Source organism: Puntigrus tetrazona, chromosome 20 (genome assembly GCF_018831695.1).
Source record: "Puntigrus tetrazona isolate hp1 chromosome 20, ASM1883169v1, whole genome shotgun sequence".
NCBI classification, from domain to species: Eukaryota; Metazoa; Chordata; class Actinopteri; order Cypriniformes; family Cyprinidae; genus Puntigrus; species Puntigrus tetrazona.
Window position 1 is genome coordinate 11,613,557 of NC_056718.1, and position 17,945 is coordinate 11,631,501.

The 17,945-nt window shown below is 36.8% G+C and overlaps 1 long non-coding RNA gene and 3 other non-coding genes across 9 annotated transcripts; all 4 read right to left on the minus strand.

Moving 5' to 3' along the window:
* Positions 1-10,036: 10,036 nt before the first annotated feature.
* On the minus strand, positions 10,037-17,538 carry LOC122324332. Of its 6 annotated transcripts, XR_006247149.1 has the most exons (9): positions 17,389-17,538; positions 16,967-17,031; positions 16,495-16,553; positions 16,331-16,379; positions 15,898-15,958; positions 15,737-15,800; positions 14,223-14,732; positions 14,038-14,127; positions 10,037-11,037 (listed from the first exon to the last, which is right to left on the minus strand). It is a non-coding gene; the product is annotated as an uncharacterized LOC122324332 (long non-coding RNA). The 6 variants fall into 6 exon arrangements; XR_006247148.1 differs by having other exon boundaries at positions 14,038-14,732; XR_006247147.1 differs by having other exon boundaries at positions 10,037-14,127; positions 17,389-17,537.
* Positions 15,572-15,693, minus strand: LOC122325628. The gene has a single exon (XR_006247367.1). It is a non-coding gene; the product is annotated as a small nucleolar RNA SNORA26 (small nucleolar RNA).
* On the minus strand, positions 16,164-16,285 carry LOC122325626. The gene has a single exon (XR_006247365.1). It is a non-coding gene; the product is annotated as a small nucleolar RNA SNORA26 (small nucleolar RNA).
* Positions 16,685-16,805, minus strand: LOC122325627. Its single transcript, XR_006247366.1, has one exon. It is a non-coding gene; the product is annotated as a small nucleolar RNA SNORA26 (small nucleolar RNA).
* Positions 17,539-17,945: the final 407 nt, after the last annotated feature.

The following is a 17,945-nucleotide window of genomic DNA, read 5'->3' on the forward strand; positions in this document are numbered from 1 at the left end:
GACAGAACATCAATTATACGCTTAATGAGCTTGCTCTGCTCTTCATTATGTTGCATTAGCACTAAAAGTCTGCCGAGAAGTGAAAACGAGAAAGAAAGAAATACAAAAATGGTTCAGCGAATCAATTCATTCCAACTAAAATCAGTTAAACGCACCTCAAATGTATGATTTCCTGGACGTAGGGTCTTTCTGGGAGGCACTGAATGCCACACATGCTACTATGGCTAACCTAGCTATCCAGCAGAGGCCTGTCAATAGCACGTGATCACAGGAGCTCCCAACTTTTCATTGTGATCCACGGAGAGGGCTCCTCTCCGTCTGATAGCCTAACCTCTCTGAGGGGGTCCAATCTGTTCACAATAGATACAATCAAGCATTGAGTAATAGACCATAAGTACATTAGCGAAATTGGTCGATTTTAACCTGCATATTTAAAGTAATGTGTCTGAGATACGCCACAAACCTACCACCCACATTTGCCATTTTTTGATGTAAATATAGGTTATTATATTATAATTTAAATCCTTATATAATTTATAAGGTTTCCACATTTAGCTATTTCAGCTAACTATGTTTTAGTCATTTTATGTCATTAGTCATTAGCCATTTTATCTCAAAATGCAGTTTAATATCAATTGCTTGTTTACATGTTGGCATATCATTACATTCGCAATTCGTTTCAAGCACATCAGAGCCATAGAGCTGCAGATGCTGTTGTTTTAGTTCTTTTTGTTCTTGATAAGGGATCACTGTCAGAACAAACATTTTGTCATGCTACTGAACTACTTTTCCCACAAAACTTCCTATGTGAATGCTAAGATCCATTGATAACTCTATTCTTCCTCGCTGTTTATCTCACTCACAGAACCGTTAGCATCTCAACAGCTATTGGAAATTCTTTCGCCTGCTTCTTTCCCCCCCCTTGTTCTGACAAAGGATGAGAGATTGTTTTTTTCTCATTGAGATGTAAACACTCAAACATGTTTACTCTATTTGCATTTGCCTGCATGTCAACACATTGCGGCGGGCTGAGGACTTGAGGAGAGTTAAATTGGGACGGGTGGGGGTGCTCGTGTTGGTGGTTGAATCACAATGGGCCACAAAACACACACACACACACACACACACACACACACAGAGAGAGAGAGAGAGAGAGAGAGAGAGAGGAATGTGCCCCAGGCTTGTACAGTATTGTGTCTTAGTAGCTCAGCAGGGCAGTACTGCACTCACATACCTGAACAGAGCTCAAGCGTAAGATGGATTGGGCTAATAGCATCTGTCCCACCGCAGCAGAAAGTGTGGCACACTTCGTAGGATGTCGTGTGTGTGTGTGTGTGTGTGTGTGTGTTCAGTGTTAAGATGTTTACGTATTTCTTTGTACACCTTTATGTGTTTGTGAGAAGCCATTTAAACACTCTCATTATTGACTTGCTCTTATGTTGTTCTAAACTTGTTGCTTAAAATGCTATTAGAAATTTGAGCAAATGTGCTGGTGGCTGTTTATAAAGAAGGGAAACTGGAGCTGCAAAATAGATATAAAAGTGTCATAAAAGTAGCCTCAAAGACTTTTCTTGTCATATTACTTATATATTTTACATATCACATAGGCATATAGACCTGATGTCCTTATGATGTCCTTCAAAAATCATTCTAACATGCAACTCAAAAACAATGTTATAAATATATTATATCACGCTTCTATCTATCTATCTATATATATATATATATATATATATATATATATATATATTTTTTTATATATATATATATATATATATAGATAGAAGCGTGATAAATTTTTACTATGATTTTTTGATGAATAGAATAGAAAAAAGAACAGCACTTAATTGAAAGAAATATTATGTCTTATGTCTTCACACCTTTCATCCATTTAAATTAATGTTATAACTAAAATATTAATTTATCACAGTTTATAGGCTACCTTTAAACAGTAATATATACTATTAGCATTACACTTCTGTCACAAAAACATGAAGCATAAAGAAATTGTCTATTTAATTACATATTTAAATGTACTGTTCACCCAAAAATGAAAATCATTTATTCCCCTGATGTCTTACTATGCTGCACAATTTGTATGAATTTATAATAAATGGAACATTAAAAAAAGCTTTAAAAATTAAAGAAAAGCATCATTAAATTGGTCCATACATCTGATGCATTATATTCCATGCCTTCTGTATGAGACAGTTTTGTAAGTTGTATGGTTTTTTTCAGTGATAATCTGTGAGCTGTGATCAATTCAAACCCTAACCTATTCTATATATTAGAATAGTATATTCTATATACGGCTGATTTAGCAGTGTTTTGAAAATCAGATCAACCAATACATTGAAAATAAAGACTCGTAATGACTGAAATTTCTGGTTTTCACAGAAACATGGAATGACATGAAGGTTAGTAAATAAATGATTGCTTTTAAGGCATTATACATGCTCAAAAATCAAGATATGCATCTTCCACTAAGAGCTCTGTTTAATTCATGATAGCGTTGTGGGGATTGGTCAAAGGTTATCTGTATGACATACATTAAGATATGATCAGAGACAGCTGGTTGTGCCAATGGGCTTAACATTCATTGGTATTATGATCACACACACTTTGCGTTTTAATCTTTCTTCAGTTGCTTCATCCTGTAAATGAAAATAATGGATAATGTGTTACACAACTTGACACACATAACTTGACACTGCTCTGACAGATGTCTGTGTCAGACTCCCATGTCATTTGCTTCAGCCCTCAGGAGTTGATCGTCTAGCCAGCTTTTACAGCTCCGGCTGCCGAGAGACAGAGAGTAAGAGAGATGGGATGGAGCTGGAGGATTTAATTGTGGAGGTTTGTGGGTTACAGATGGAGATGGACATTAGGAGAGTCATAAACAATCCGTACGAATTCACCATCAAAACGGTAAAACATAATAGCAACCTGGTCTCATAAAAATATGTAACTCTGTGCACATTTTGTGATACACCATTTTTATGTACCTTACTGCACGTTTCGCCGTAGTTTCAAAGAGCCACCTGAGTGAACACAGGTTCAATACGTGAACATTTATTACATTGATATAGGTACATATTGCTGTGTTTTTATTTTGTTGCTTCATGTACGTATTGCAACAGTTCAAATATTCGGGGACACCAAATCCAACCCTAAACCTACCCGACAGTGTTAACAAAAGCAAAACTGATAATCTTGATAAAAAGGCATTTGTTAATGTAACCGAACCATGCTATTTCTACTTCCGTTTAGGAAGTAGTTACACAGGATTCGATTAAAGGAATAAAAGGTGTTTTACTGCCTCTAGTGTTCATTTATTTTGGACACTTCAGTGATATGTACTCTTTGGTACGTATTTCATGTCTTGCTAAAAAGAGCACAAAGGTACGTTTATGCCATGAGCAGCCCATAATATAGTTACAAATATGATAGGGAAGACTTCCATCCCAACACATCAACGTGTAGCACAGCTACAGAATAGGTGTAACTAATCGCATGTTATTCTTGTGTGTTATGTCTGTGCATTAAGTGTTTTTCCATGCTTCCTCATGACTTGTGGCTTTGGCTTCGACTTGTGTGTTTGTGTGGTTGTGTGTTGGAGTGCATGAGCATAATACTCATTACTGTCTGCTGCGTGCATGAGAGAGTGTCTAGAGGAAACCCATTTGTCAGAGACATGAAAGACAGCACAGAGACGCCGCAGAGACGCAGGAGTCCTCCTCTCGCTGCCAGACACAAATCAACCTCGGCACAGTATGCTAAAACCACACAAAAAAGAAATGTTTGCTAAAATGGCTGCCGTGATCATGCATGTGTATGACTCATTTGTCATAAATGAGCTTTCTGAGGATTGATATCCTTCAGTGTGTTCTTTTTGTTAAACACATGTGAACGGTCAGAAAGTGCAGTGAACTCTTGACACCTCTGGAACATTGGCTGTTCTCTTGGTTTGTTTAGTTTTTCTTATTGGGGACAAAATGAACCTTTCTAGATATAGGAATACAAAAGAACCATTTCCTTTGTGTTTTGTATTGTGAAAGAATACTCAAGGTCCAGACCGAGACCCAATGGGACTATATATATATATATATATATATATATATATATATATATATATATATATATATATATATATATTTTGTGCTGACAAATGATTAAGTACATCCAAAATTTTGGTTACATTTTATATATATATACACACACGTATAATACAATACAATACAATACAATACAAACTTCTTTTGGATTCAAATAAAATGACAAACTTTTCATACATTATATACATACACTAAAAATAATAAAAAAATAGAATAATAAAAAAGCTGAAATAAAACTATAAATTCCAAGAAAACTGAATAAAACATAACTTTTTAAAATAGTTATAATTATACCTATTACATTTTAGTATTACAAATAGTTTATATTATTGTATGTTTATTTAATTTACTCAATTATAGATACTTTGCAGCACCAAGTAAACAATGCTCTAAATGAACCTATGAAATCTATCTTTTTCAAGCAATAGTAAATTATTTTTGAGTCTTATCAAACTAGGTGATCCCGTTTAAGGTAAATCACGAGCAAAATAGTTTCTTTTTGCTCTAATAGTGATTGCAGTGGTTAATGGCATTTGTGAAATCGCAGGCATGCTTCAAATGTCCTCATTCACACAGAATTGACTTTGATAACCGAGAGGGACCTACAGCTACATAAGCACCTAATGGCGCATTGAGTGTCGGAGGGTTTCCATTAGTCAGTCTGTCTTCTTCATTTTGCTTAATTGCAGGGCACATCCCAGCTGCTCCCCGTGCTTCTTTTTGTTTTCCCCTCACCTACTGAGGCAAATTAAACCCCACCAAGTGTGTTCTTCCACATCTCTGTCTCTGCTCAGATCGTTTGCACTTGTCGAGCCTTCTAAGGAGAATTGTGTCTAATTCTTTCTCTATAACGGTGCAGTTTCTATGTGGGTGGCAAGGACTGCAGGCAGACACAGCGGGATGTGGTGACACACCTCAGAGAAGATTTTTTTTTAAATAAGGAAACATAATGTAAGAAAAGTGCCATTGGGTAGAATGGGGAACAAAAAAAAGTTTCCTTCATTATGCCAGGAAAAGAAAAAGAGGGGCCATGCAGTGGGTGGTAAAGGTTCAGAGATGCAGATGGTCTGAGCAAGTCATGGTGGGAAGCACCATGTGAGCCCGAGCAGCTGAGGAATTATGTATGTATACAATACAAAACCATTCAAACATACATTTCTTTTAAAGAAATGTATAGCCTACGATTGTTCAGTCAGGGCGCATTAAATTAATCAGAAGTGACGCTTTGTTATGTCACAAAAGGTATATATTTTATTCTATTAAGCAAAAAACGTATCATGAATTATTAAGCTGCACAACTGTATTCCACACTGATTAGATATCTTCACAATATTACTGTTTTAGTGCATTTTCGATCATGTAAATGATCCTTGGTGCACGTTAGAGACCGTTTCTTTAACAGCGGGGTATAAAAACACTATACTGCCTGGTAAATGATTTTAGTGCTCAGAAGAATTCTGCAGTCAAGTTATTTTGTGCAAATTTGCTTTTCCAAGAAGCATTTTCTTTCTTCAAGCACGCAATTCTTGCTGTTTGTTGGATTTATAATACACTGAAGTCAAAGAATCTTGTCTAAATCTCTCCAATGCAGTTCTTCAGACACAACACTAATAGTGTTAAGCCGTTAGTAGTTGGATCGTTCTATTTGTTTTGCGTGCAGATTAAACTGATTTGTATAAAATAGTATTAGATACTGAATGGATAAAACCCTACGTCTTCAGCTGCACTCTTTATTGTAGACGTTGAGGAGCTTGTGTAGAGTCTGCTAATGGAGACGACCCAGTAGACGTCATGGATGACTCAAGATTATGTAAGCGTTAAGACCAGACGATATCATTTACTGTACGTCTAAGACCGTCGTACACTTAACGGCTTCTACACATGTGGACTAGACAGACAAAAAAAAATGTTAGTGAAATGTAAACTCTCTTTCTCGCACACAGTGTTCATACTAAGACTCATACAGACAAGACTCATGCATGAAAACAGTCACAGCACGATCTGTCCATACAGCTCAGTATTTGAAGAATATGTACTTCTTTTTTGTGCAGAATCCAGTTCGGCAGGTGACACAAAGTCATTTCATTTTATACAATAAGCAGTTTTTGATACTGCTTGAAGTTGCCATTTAATGTCAAATGAAGCAAAACTAGTTGGAAAACACGCTTTAGGCGTTTTGTATCATTCAAATACAACCAACTGGCATTCACAAGCCCTCTTCTTCTTCTTTTCAGCATGAAGGTGGCATTGACGTCGATAAGATGCCTGAAATGTGTGTATGTCTGGCTGGTTTGCCAAGGTCACTCTGAATGGGTGTTTGCACGTGTGTGTCATCGGAAGCGCGCCGTGTGTAGCTGAATAACAGTGTCGTGTCAGACTGCGCCGTGCGTGAAACCCTTACAAACACACCTCCGTGCGCAGGAACCCTGCAGTAACGTCACTTGACTTCATCTGATGGCCACGGCATCATTTTTATCATCATATCTACGACTGCACAGCGTTTCAAGGGAGTCATTTCAAAGGGTTTTTATGGGTCCAGTGTTAAACTGAAAATGCAATTGTGAACGGTTATGCATTAATAATTTTAGCACTGCTGGCCACTAGGATTTTGATTTGCCACATCTTTGCTAAAATAATAGGCTGATTGCGTAGTCAATGACTAGTGGTCTCCGGTTCTTGCAGACTGAAAGGATTACGGGCACACGTGAGGTGTTTTGGTGTCCCTCTGGGGTTTTCCTGTAATAGAAAAATTTAACTGGCATCTAACCAAACAGTTTTTCCTCTGGCCAAGGGGTCAAGCTTTGGCTGATTCATTCTATTGAATTCAATGTAAAAACTGCTAACTACTTACAAAACCTTTTGAGTCTCAAATGAAACTTTAAACTACATAAAAACCCTTGTCAGACCAACAAAGTTACTCCAAATGTTGTCCCAACTAGTGAAACATAGTTGTCTGAACAAAGAATATCATATTGTTGAAATGTCAAGGCTTTGTGAATTCCCAGCATGCATTGGATGCGGGATTATTGTTTAGCTGTTGGCTGACTTCATTTAAAAATTTTTGTTGCTTTATCACTATTTTTAGTTATTTGTCATACTTTGATGTAAAGAGCTGATTCACATTCACTGGTTTTTGTGTCATAGTGCCAGGACACGGCATCACATTTTGGTAAGTGGCGTAAAATTTCTGTCACACACTTGAGGTATTCGGCCAATCACAATTCACTGGACAGCTGGCCAATCAGAGCACACCTTGCTTTTTTAGAACAATGAACTGAATGAGAATTTGAAACTATTTTTGTTGAGTACTATCCCATAGATACTAAAGATTAACATGATATTTTATTTATAACATCGCCCTATATAAAGTCAAACAATGCAGCAGCAGGTAAATGAAGGAAATAAAAGGGCAACACAAAAGCCTTGAGCCTGTTCACCAGAGCCTTGGCGACTGTCTCACTGAGTTACTGAATCAGGTGTCTCTGTTAAAACATTTTGTACTGCTAAAACCACATCGGTTCTGTGAGAGGACAGGAAATTAGTTAAAGTACATCACCGGGATGCTCAAGACACTGCTGCTAAAGCTGCTGCTTGCCATTTTCTAAAATAGCGGTGTGTTTGTAAAATAGCTTTCAAAATTGGTCTCGTTTATCAATTCAGCTGTACATGAGACAGGAACTAAAGCCGTATAGACTGTTCCCTCCTGTTACAACAGCCTGTGCGGTGAATAAGAAACAGACAGAAAGTGGGACAAGCAGACAGATTGACAGACTGTCAACACTTGACCTTACAACTGCATTCAGTAACGCTTGAATGATTCAAGTTCAAAAGATGATAGTACAATTAGCTAGTGTGCTTACAGGAAGTGGGGCAGCCAGAGATGAGACGAGAGATAGAACAAGAGCAGATGAATTAGACAGAAATGAGGCCAAAGTCATAAGTGTTTTCTGAAAAGCACATGTATTAGGTGCTGATCAAGAAGGGAGGAGAAACAGTCAAGTGGAGCACAGGACCGGCTCGACCACCAGCTACCACGTACAAAATGCAATCGAAGGTGGCTTTCAAGAAAAAAATAAATGTGTCTTTAATTTATTTCAATTGAAATACTTTAATGCGGGCACAGTTCATTAAATTGTTCTGTGTTTGACAGGTAAAAGTAGGACACGAGTCTGCATTTGTAAAGTAGAAAGTCATGAATCATTGAATTTAAATTGTGAGGTGTAAGCAACAGCATGAATAAGCAATGATGGAGACCAATAAGACTGTTCATCATAGAGAACGTCTCTTGCTGAGAAGACAGTGAACCTAGTCATTCTGATCAATGTGCTTTTTTATTAGTTTACTTTTTTTTTGGTTTCAGATATTTCAAATATTTATCTCGAACTAGCAAAATTTTACAAAATCCCACATTATTATACTAGAAATAAATTATAATTTTACAGAAAATGTTTATTTGTTGTTACATTTAATAGCTCACTGAAATATTTAGTCATGTCTTATGTTTATTTCTGACGTTCAGGCACATAATGTCTGAAGAGTATGCATTTGTAATTACTATTTGCATATTTCTATTTTAACTTATTCACTCATTGTGTGACTAATTTCAACTGATTTTACTTAATGTTATATACCATTGAAATTTACTAAAACTTTTTTTTTCAGTGAAGGAAATTTTGCAGGTCAAATAGTCTTATATGGAGAAAGAGCAGGGTGAAAAACACTGAGAAATTTCTCTTCTCAATTCTCATTTCTTAAATCAACTCATTTTCTCATATCTTTCACGTTTCACAGACGTTTCAGGCTTGAGAGATAACAGATAATGTCAAGATTTTCATTTTTGCTTGAACTATCCCTTTAAGCTTGTTTAGCTTGTTTAGCAAGCTCATTTAGTGGTCACCAGTGTTGGGGAAAGTTACTTTTAAAAGTAATGCATTATAAATATTGCATTACTCCCTAAAAAAGCAACCAATTGCGTTACTAAGTTACTTTTTATGAAACGTAATGCATTATGTTACTTTTGCATTACTTTTTAAATATGAACACGGATTGATTGATTGTTTTTAATATGAGAAGTTCTATTTATAGCAAATCCTTTCACACCAAAAAAAGTGTAATGAATAAACTTTAGGCTGAAGGAAAATTTAATTAATGTCTGTACAGCAGAACGCAGAAGAAGGTTCAATACTCTTCAGCAATTAAAAAACATCGAAGCACAATTGTTAGTTTCTTTAAAGTAATTTTTGCTTATTAATATGGTTGAACTGAATCATCAAAGGTCAGCAGCAAAGACATTGGTTAATAAAATAGGATTAAATACATTTGTGTCTTTTTTTAAATAAGTAATATTTTCTTGTAAATTAAAAAGTAATGCATTACTTTACTATTTACTTGAAAAAAGTAATGTGATTATGTAACTTGTGTTACTTGTAATGCGTTACCCCCAACGCTGCTGGTCACCTGCAATACAGATTTTTAATCCAACAGGGAAATATGTGCAATGCATACCATATGCAAAAAACAATATGTTCACCATAATTAGTAGAAAACCCTCTCTATATTTTCTGTGTCTAGGTCACTGAAACAAAAAGTAAAAATGCAGGCTTAAAAAACTAAAATAATATATGTCTTTATCCACTGCACTGGAAAGCGTGCATCAGCTTTATTTTTAACACTTTAATTGCAATGGCATAAACTCAGATCTGGCCTTTGCCACTTCCTCTGTTAGCACCTGCACAAACACCACACGCACACACACACACACTCTCGGTGTGAAAGGGTCAGGGTGAACTCCTGTGCCCCTGCACACACTCAGCCCTTTGTTACACTGTTGCTATGGCAGCCAACTCTGACTCTCAGGGTGACTGAATCTTAATATGTCACATTGCAGGTGCCCCATAGGTATCACACACTCCTCTCCATCCTTGATCCTATTTTCTCTTCCTTTTATTGAACATAATTTATCCAAGCACTTAAAAACAACATGAAACGACATTCTTAAAACTATGCAATGTGACATTTTCCGGGTTACAGAAAAGCATGTCTGCTTTAGCATGTAATACGTAATACAGTTTCTCAATAACTCAAAAAATGTACACATATATTCTGTCGATCTACAGGCCCATGCGTGAACAGAATAGAATACCACTGTTTCTAAAACTGTACACCTGAACTAGGACACTCTCTTTAACTTTCTCTGCCATTCGTTTTATGCTTGAGAGGTGTCACAGCGGTCATGAACTCATGCATACACAAATATTCTGTGTGTTTATAAATTAAGACACAGCAGGGCACGTTCAGATGGATTGCAGATGGATCTTTGGGAACACTTTGTCTTCTGGTTGAAACACACACACACCTCACAGCTTCGCTGGATTTGACATGCATCACCCCTCCTCATTTTTCACACCTCCCTTTGCAAGGTTTTGATGTTTTGATTTGTTATTGCATACTTGAACTACTTTGCCTCTACCACCTTTTATGTCTTCATTTCAGTAAACACATTGAATATTTCCTTAGCGACTACATCAAGATGATCTGAACCTAATTAGCTGTCATAGCACAGCCCAACCCGTGTTAGCATTTTATTTCATATTTCCCATGAGATTTACATTTGGGGGTCCAAATTTAATATCAATCATTGATCTAGACTTCCACAACAAAACTATAAATGGCTATTCAGTCATAAATACATAAATAACATAAATTCATTCATACAGTATACATAAAAAAGGATCAGATTAATGAACCGTAAGGAGTTTAAATTGTTGGCATAGACAGAATAAACAAGCACAAAGTCTATTAGCATTGAAAAATAATTGCCTAATTGCTATGAAGAGTGTGAATTTTGTTGCATCATTACAAACATATCCATTGTTTGTCAGATTCTTCATCTGTAGGCCATCTTGCAAACTTTGTACTTGGTCTGTTGAACAATGCACATGCATGTTAATTCACTGCATATTATTTTAGAAATATGTACGGTTTTGTCTGTTACCTGCAGTATTTCCCCCAAAGCTATACAGAAGGAAAGTGCTGTCTGATTAAATACACATAATGACATAATAAACTAATTAATTTTCTGAAAGGCTGGCAGACATTTTTATGTTCAAGCTGTGAGATGGATTGAACAACCACTCATGCTCAATGAAATCCTAAATCTACCACAACACTTGGCAAAAGGAGAAACTATGAACAATTTATATGAGGTAATGTAAATAGCAAGTTAAAGGATGTTTAAATCTAAGAGCATTCATGAGTTATCTACAGTGCTGGAGTGCTCAGTGTCCCACGTCGGACCCAAATTTCTTATAACTAAATGTGGTTTTGCCTGCATTCTGCTCCTTTGAACAATCAGCGTCTGTGAGAAGGTACAGAACATAAAATCAAAACCACATGCTCAACATACACAGAGTCTATCAGCATTACTCATGATTGACAGAGCTTACTAATGCCCTGCATTTTGGACCTTTCGTTCTGGCAGCAACTCTCACTTTCTAGTCCAAACACTTGAAAGTAAATCTGAACGTCTCAGTTTTGGCTCTTTTAAGGCATAAAAGTCCTGGAAATCTTTTTCTTTTTAACGTTTTTTTAAAGTTCAGTTCACCTTAGTTTTAAGTGATTTGGTCACATGAATACCTGATAGGCCTAAGTATACATGCACTGACTTGATTCAGAATAACATACTGCCCATACTATTACTGCCATCATCCATACACTGCACTTACACTATAGACCAGTCTTTCTCTAGGTTATCATATAATACATAGTTTGAACATCTACCATTATATTGGATAGGATGTCCTCTATAGTATCTCTGCTGTAGTTATGACATAGCTGTTATATATTATTTTGTGTTGATATTAAATCACTAACCCATGTTCATTTTCTTTTTATCCAGATTTAATTATTAAGAATTATATATATTCAATAAAAACAATAGTTAATGAAGGGGGAAGAAATTAATCATAAATTACACAACTTTAACTTATAAAGTTTAACATAAAGTTAATTCATTAAAGGCCCCTATCTGCAATACACTGCCTGCCATCTAGTTTATGATTTTTTAAAGAATGGAGTTTTTTTTTTCATTACAAAGTAACTTTTACTGTTTAGCTCAAAATGATGATGTTTACAATCGAAAATCTGTTGTCGCTGTTAGCTTTAGCATGCTTATCTTAAGATGAGACCAAGATCAATGTGAGGGATTATTGTGCATTTTTTACATGCAAATAAATGTAAATCACACAATATGAGGATATGTATTCTTCTGAAGTGTTCAAAATAATATTTTCTCAGGCCTTCATCATCTGAGTGTGACTATATAGCCTGCTCACAGGGTTACACTGCTTACACTCTTAGTATTGTATTGTCAAATGTGACAAAGAAACCTGGTTCAAACCAGTCTGAAAAAGTGAAACAAGACCATTTAAAGAACAGTATGGCATCTGTCCAGTTATACCTCTGCTAGAGCAAGACGAGGTGAAATGTGTGTCTGACATCGATGAATTTTTGCTTTGTCCTGAGAAATGTAAAAGGGACCTACATAATTCAGCTCTTTGTTCCATCAGTGACCTAGAGAAGGTCAAAAAGCTTTTTCTCCGTTTACCAGCAGACTTCAAAGGGCTTGTGCGTTTGACAGAGAATATGTAAAACTGTGGGTTGCACTAGATGAAAGCGATCATCGTTCATGTGAGAAAACACAAAGGGACAGCGAGCGGGAAAAGAAGGAAGCATGTTTCTGTATCAGAGACAGTGACAGAGTTTGTTTATGTGATGCCTGGTACAAGCTGGTTTATGCTAGTTCAGTCTAGCTGGTCCAGTAAAAAAACGTCGTTCTGATTTATCTTTCTGATGAAACTGGATGACCAAGCATACCAGCATCTCATGTTGGGGCATCCAAAACAAAGTAGCCTGTATATAAATATACTTGCTCTGGCACCCCTCGATGAAGGGTAGTAGTTTTTCATTGCTGTGTTATCCAAACACATCTTGTCGTTCCCGTCTGAAAAACGTCCAAGTTGTTTAGTCCTGAAACCCCTTACCTCAGGAACCGCTCTCTCTGCCAAAAACATGTAGCTCTGCCTGAATGTGGCCCGTAATATCTAACCCTGTACCACATTTCTCATCTGGGTCACATCAGAGTAACCAGACATGTACCAGAATGACAGCTGACTGGCACCATGTTCAGATCCAGTCACATTCCTGTGAGCATGGCCCAGCTCTTCAATCCCTCCATCCATGACACAAGCCAAAAATAGATCACAATGTTCTTGTTTGGATTTAAATTTCATGACATAGTTGGTTTTTGTTGCCTTTACAGTGCAAAGCTACACTCACAATGTTTAGAAGAACAAAATCCACAACGGTTCATAATTACGGTCCATTACTCAATCAAGCCAATTGAAAACAACTTGTACTGAGGCACAGTGTTTCCAAACATCTTAATTGTTTATGGGTCAATTGTAAGTGATTCACAAGTACACCACACCAGTGAAAACCAGCCAATCGTGAAACGCTTAAATAGACCATCGGAACATTCTGCGACATTCAACATTAGCTACATCTACCCTATCACTAGCCCTGTTACTGAGGCAAAAAAATTCAGAACATTAGTATCGTTCCTTGAATGAATAGTAGAATAGTTGTCTTCCTGTGCAGAGGCATACTAAATCTTGAAGAGTTTGGGTGTTGTGCTCATGCATTTGGGCAAAACCTGTTTCCTCAGAGAACAGTTGGAATTGTTCACTCCCTTTTTAAAATCTCCATTATCATAATTACGTACTTTCCTCTTCCTCCTGTCTGTTCCTTCAATCACAATGAAATTCATAACACATAAAAATGGTAAAAGAACCAGTCAGAACTAAAGAATCAGTCTGTGTAATTGAGACATTAATCACTTCTGTGCCCGTAAATTGAACTTCACCTGCATGTCATTCAGTTATGCAGACATCAGCCCATTCTGTCTTAATATCATCTTCTGTAGTGTCGTCAGTCATACCACCCTCTAGAAAACCTGCGTCAACAGAATAAAGCATGCACATAAATGCATTATGTTGCTTTTGTAATAGAAGTTATTGAGCATGAATAATGCTATTTAACATGACAAACCTCTTGTTTTCTGAAAGCAGCAGAGTATCTTTTTTACTGGAAATTGTACTGTGGTTGGAATTTTACAGGTCAAAAAAAAAAAAAATTCCAAATGTAAAAGTAATGCATGCATGAGTCTACATTGTAAGCTTACAAATAAAACTATTCATATTTATAATACATTGTGTTAAACCTTCCAGTACTATTTTGAAATGCTCACCAAATGTAGTTTTGTTTCGTACCAATTTTCAGCACTAGCTAGTAGAATGCTTTAAAACAAGGGTACTGCACAGAAGAAACTGACCTATATGGCCATGGATCAGAGCTCTGTTGTTTAACAAAGAAACTTTCCATGTGTGGTAAACGCAAGCAGTTGTGCTATGCAGCTCTAGAGTTGTTTGTGTTAGTTAGATAATGTTAATATCTCATCGTGTGTTGTAATGCAGAAGTCCTGGTAATGCAGATGCTACGTCTATTTTAGCAATGGCTCCAGTTCCAATAAGGGTCAGTTCTGACTGTCAACCTCAGAAGCTGGAGAAAAAAAAAAAAAAAAAAAAAAAAATAGTTGTTTAAAATAGTTAAAAAAAAACCTTGGTTAAAGAAACTGCAACCTCTAACAAAAAGGACAAAATGTAATTCTTTTAAATACATTGAACCATTTGAATCTCAATTTTTTCGTAGCTCCATTATCTCAAGTCAAAGAGTAAGTAATTCAACATTTACCAACCTCCCAGTTAAAACTCAAATTGTATATTGAGAGAAACAAGGCTTAGGACAGTGCTAAATACCAATGAGACATTGGCAAGACAGTAAGGATCAAGATTCATTTAAAAAGAAAAAAAAAAAACCCACACAAAATACAAAAAGCATCTTTATTGGTACAAATACATAACCAAACATGGTTAACGCAATCATTTCAAAATATTCTCAAACACGGCAATAAGATTTAGCTCTATTCAAACTGCATCACTGCTGAGGAACAAGCAACCAGTGACCAAATACACGTCCCCAAAATGAAGCCAATGGAACCTGCCAAGAGAAGGGAAAAACAAAACCTTGAACTCCAAACCAAGTTACATTTTACATTAGACACTTCCTGCATTTTTTATTTGCCTGTAACTTGCAACAAGATCCAGGAACAGAAATATCCTCTGACCCAAGTCTTAGCAAGTTAGTTACTTTACCCCCCTGATATGGCCACTAGAAACACCAACAGCCTCCAGTGGGCAAAGCATAGGAGGAACTTGGTCAGATTGGCCAACGCTTTCATTCAGCCAGTTTACTCACCTAATGACTAGATCCCATTCTCTGCAAAACAAGTTTCAAACTTATTAACAAGCATCTTAATCAGCAAGGCTAATGATCACAAAAGTTGTTTCTCCCAACAGGTTCCGAAGCAAGGAATTTTAAAACCAATACTTCAGGTTTTTAAGAGATTTAATTTTCCCCTAACAGTCGATCATTCAAGACATAACGGGACTTGAATGTGCAATTTAAGGGGTTGACAACTAGAAATGGTGTATCAAGTCACTTACCAGGTAACCGTTGAAGAATTCTTCAGAAAGAAAAAAATTGCCTCGAGGCCAAAACAATATTAGCCTAGACATACAAACAAAGACCAGTCAGACTACTTTCAGCAAGATCAAGACTAATCCATCCACTTTTGTTAGAGAATATCAAAAAAATTAACACTTACCTTTATAGGTAATACATAGAAATTGTAACATTTCCTCGGTCAGGGGGTTTAGATGGACAACCTATGAAAAGATGTTAAATCAGCATCAGAGAGAGCACATTCACCACATGTGGCCTTCAGAGAACATCTGATAACTGCATTCTCTTAAGTTGCAGTGACCATTAAAAATAAAGCGGCAGACATTTCTGTCTTTGTCCTTTGCCTGAGCAGAGGGGATTGAATGTCCACTTCAAGTATCTCAAATCAGCAAGGCTAATGATCACAAAAGTTGTTTCTCCCAACAGGTTCCGAAGCAAGGAATTTTAAAACCAATACTTCAGGTTTTTAAGAGACTTAATTTTCCCCTAACGGTCGATCATTCAAGACATAACAGGACTTGAATGTGCAATTTAAGGGGTTGACAAAACTAGAAATAGTGTCACAAGTCACCCACCAGGTAACTGATTCTTTAGAACGGATGCCTCGAGGTCAAATATGTGAGCCTAGACCAAAAAAAAAAAAAAGCCAGTCAAAACAGACCAATTTGCCAATTTTCCACAATGAGGCTGAAAGCTTCTCCAACCACTTTTGTTAGAGTATCAAAAAATTAACACTTACCTTTATAGATAATACAGAAATTGTAACGTTCCTTCAGACAGTGGGTTTAGATGGATAACCTATGAAAGATGTTAAATCAGCATCAGAGAGCACAGACAACACATGTGGCCTTCAGAGAACATCTGATAACTGCATTCTCTTGTTGCAGTGACCATTAAGAAAAAAAGCTGCAGACATTTATCTTTCTCCCAATTGTTTCTCCCAACAGGTTCCGAAGCAAGGAATTTTAAACCAATACTTCAGGTTTTTAAGAGATTTTATTTTCCCCTAACTGTCGATCATTCAAGACATAATAGGACTTGAATGTGCAATTTAAGGGGTTGACAACTAGAAATAGAAAACCGTATAGAAAAAAAAAAGCCAGTCAAAACAGACCAATTTGCCAATTTTCCAAGATTAAGAGTAATGAGGCTGAAAGCTTCTCCAACCACTTTTGTTAATGAGGATAAAAAAAAAAAAAACTTTTCCTTACCTTTACAGGAAATACAGCATAGAAAGTGTAACGTTTCTTTAGTCAAGGGGGTTTATATGGATGACCTATGGAAAAAAAACAAAAATGCAATCAGCATCAGCAGACACAGAGAGGCCGCAAACTCACCACGTGCGTTCGAGCCACACGTGGCCTTCAGTCGCAGCTTGATGCATGTAACGTTAATACTCTTAGAATTAAGGTCATGGCTCGGCAGGAAGCAGTACAACACTTTTATCGAGCATCTTCTGTTTAATTAAGGAGTTTTGTTCCCATCTTACAACGCACTTATAAAGCTAACCGTTAACTGCTCTCACATGCTAAATACACAAACATTTACACGTTTTACCTATGTGTAAGTGTTAAACGAAGCATATATTAAGGTAAATAAGAAACCACACGAATAGCTGCACAATCTGCCTTACCGACGCCCATGCTGCGTCCGTTCATGATGCCTCCAGCACACGACCGCGTGATCTCTGCAGCGAAGAGCAATGAACACGTGTGACCGGTGCGAGGGATTCTGGGATATTCAAAGGAGAAGGACCGCCCCCTGTTCGTTTCAGCGAATCGGCTCTTTCACGCAGTTCATTCGAAAAATGCAAACGACTCCGACAAACGCTCGGACGATCTTTTTTTGATTGATGAGCAAATCACTTCAGCAGTTATGGGAAAGGAGTCGACTCAAATCATAAGTCTGACGTTAGCTGTCAAATATCAGGAGACCGTTTAAAAAAGACTCACATGTTCACAGACAGTTTCTCGAGTAATTCTCTTTTTTACACTTTAGCATTTAAACTACAGGGACCTGATATTATTTATATGCTTAAATGTATGGAATGCACAAGAGTAATATTAACGATTGGAAGAGAATATGTCAATTTGTGCGCTTTGAGTTCTGTGGAGCTGCGGGGACAACCCCTTAAAGTTCACGTCGTCGGCATTCATTGGTGACTCAATCTGTCAATCAACCAAGCAGCGT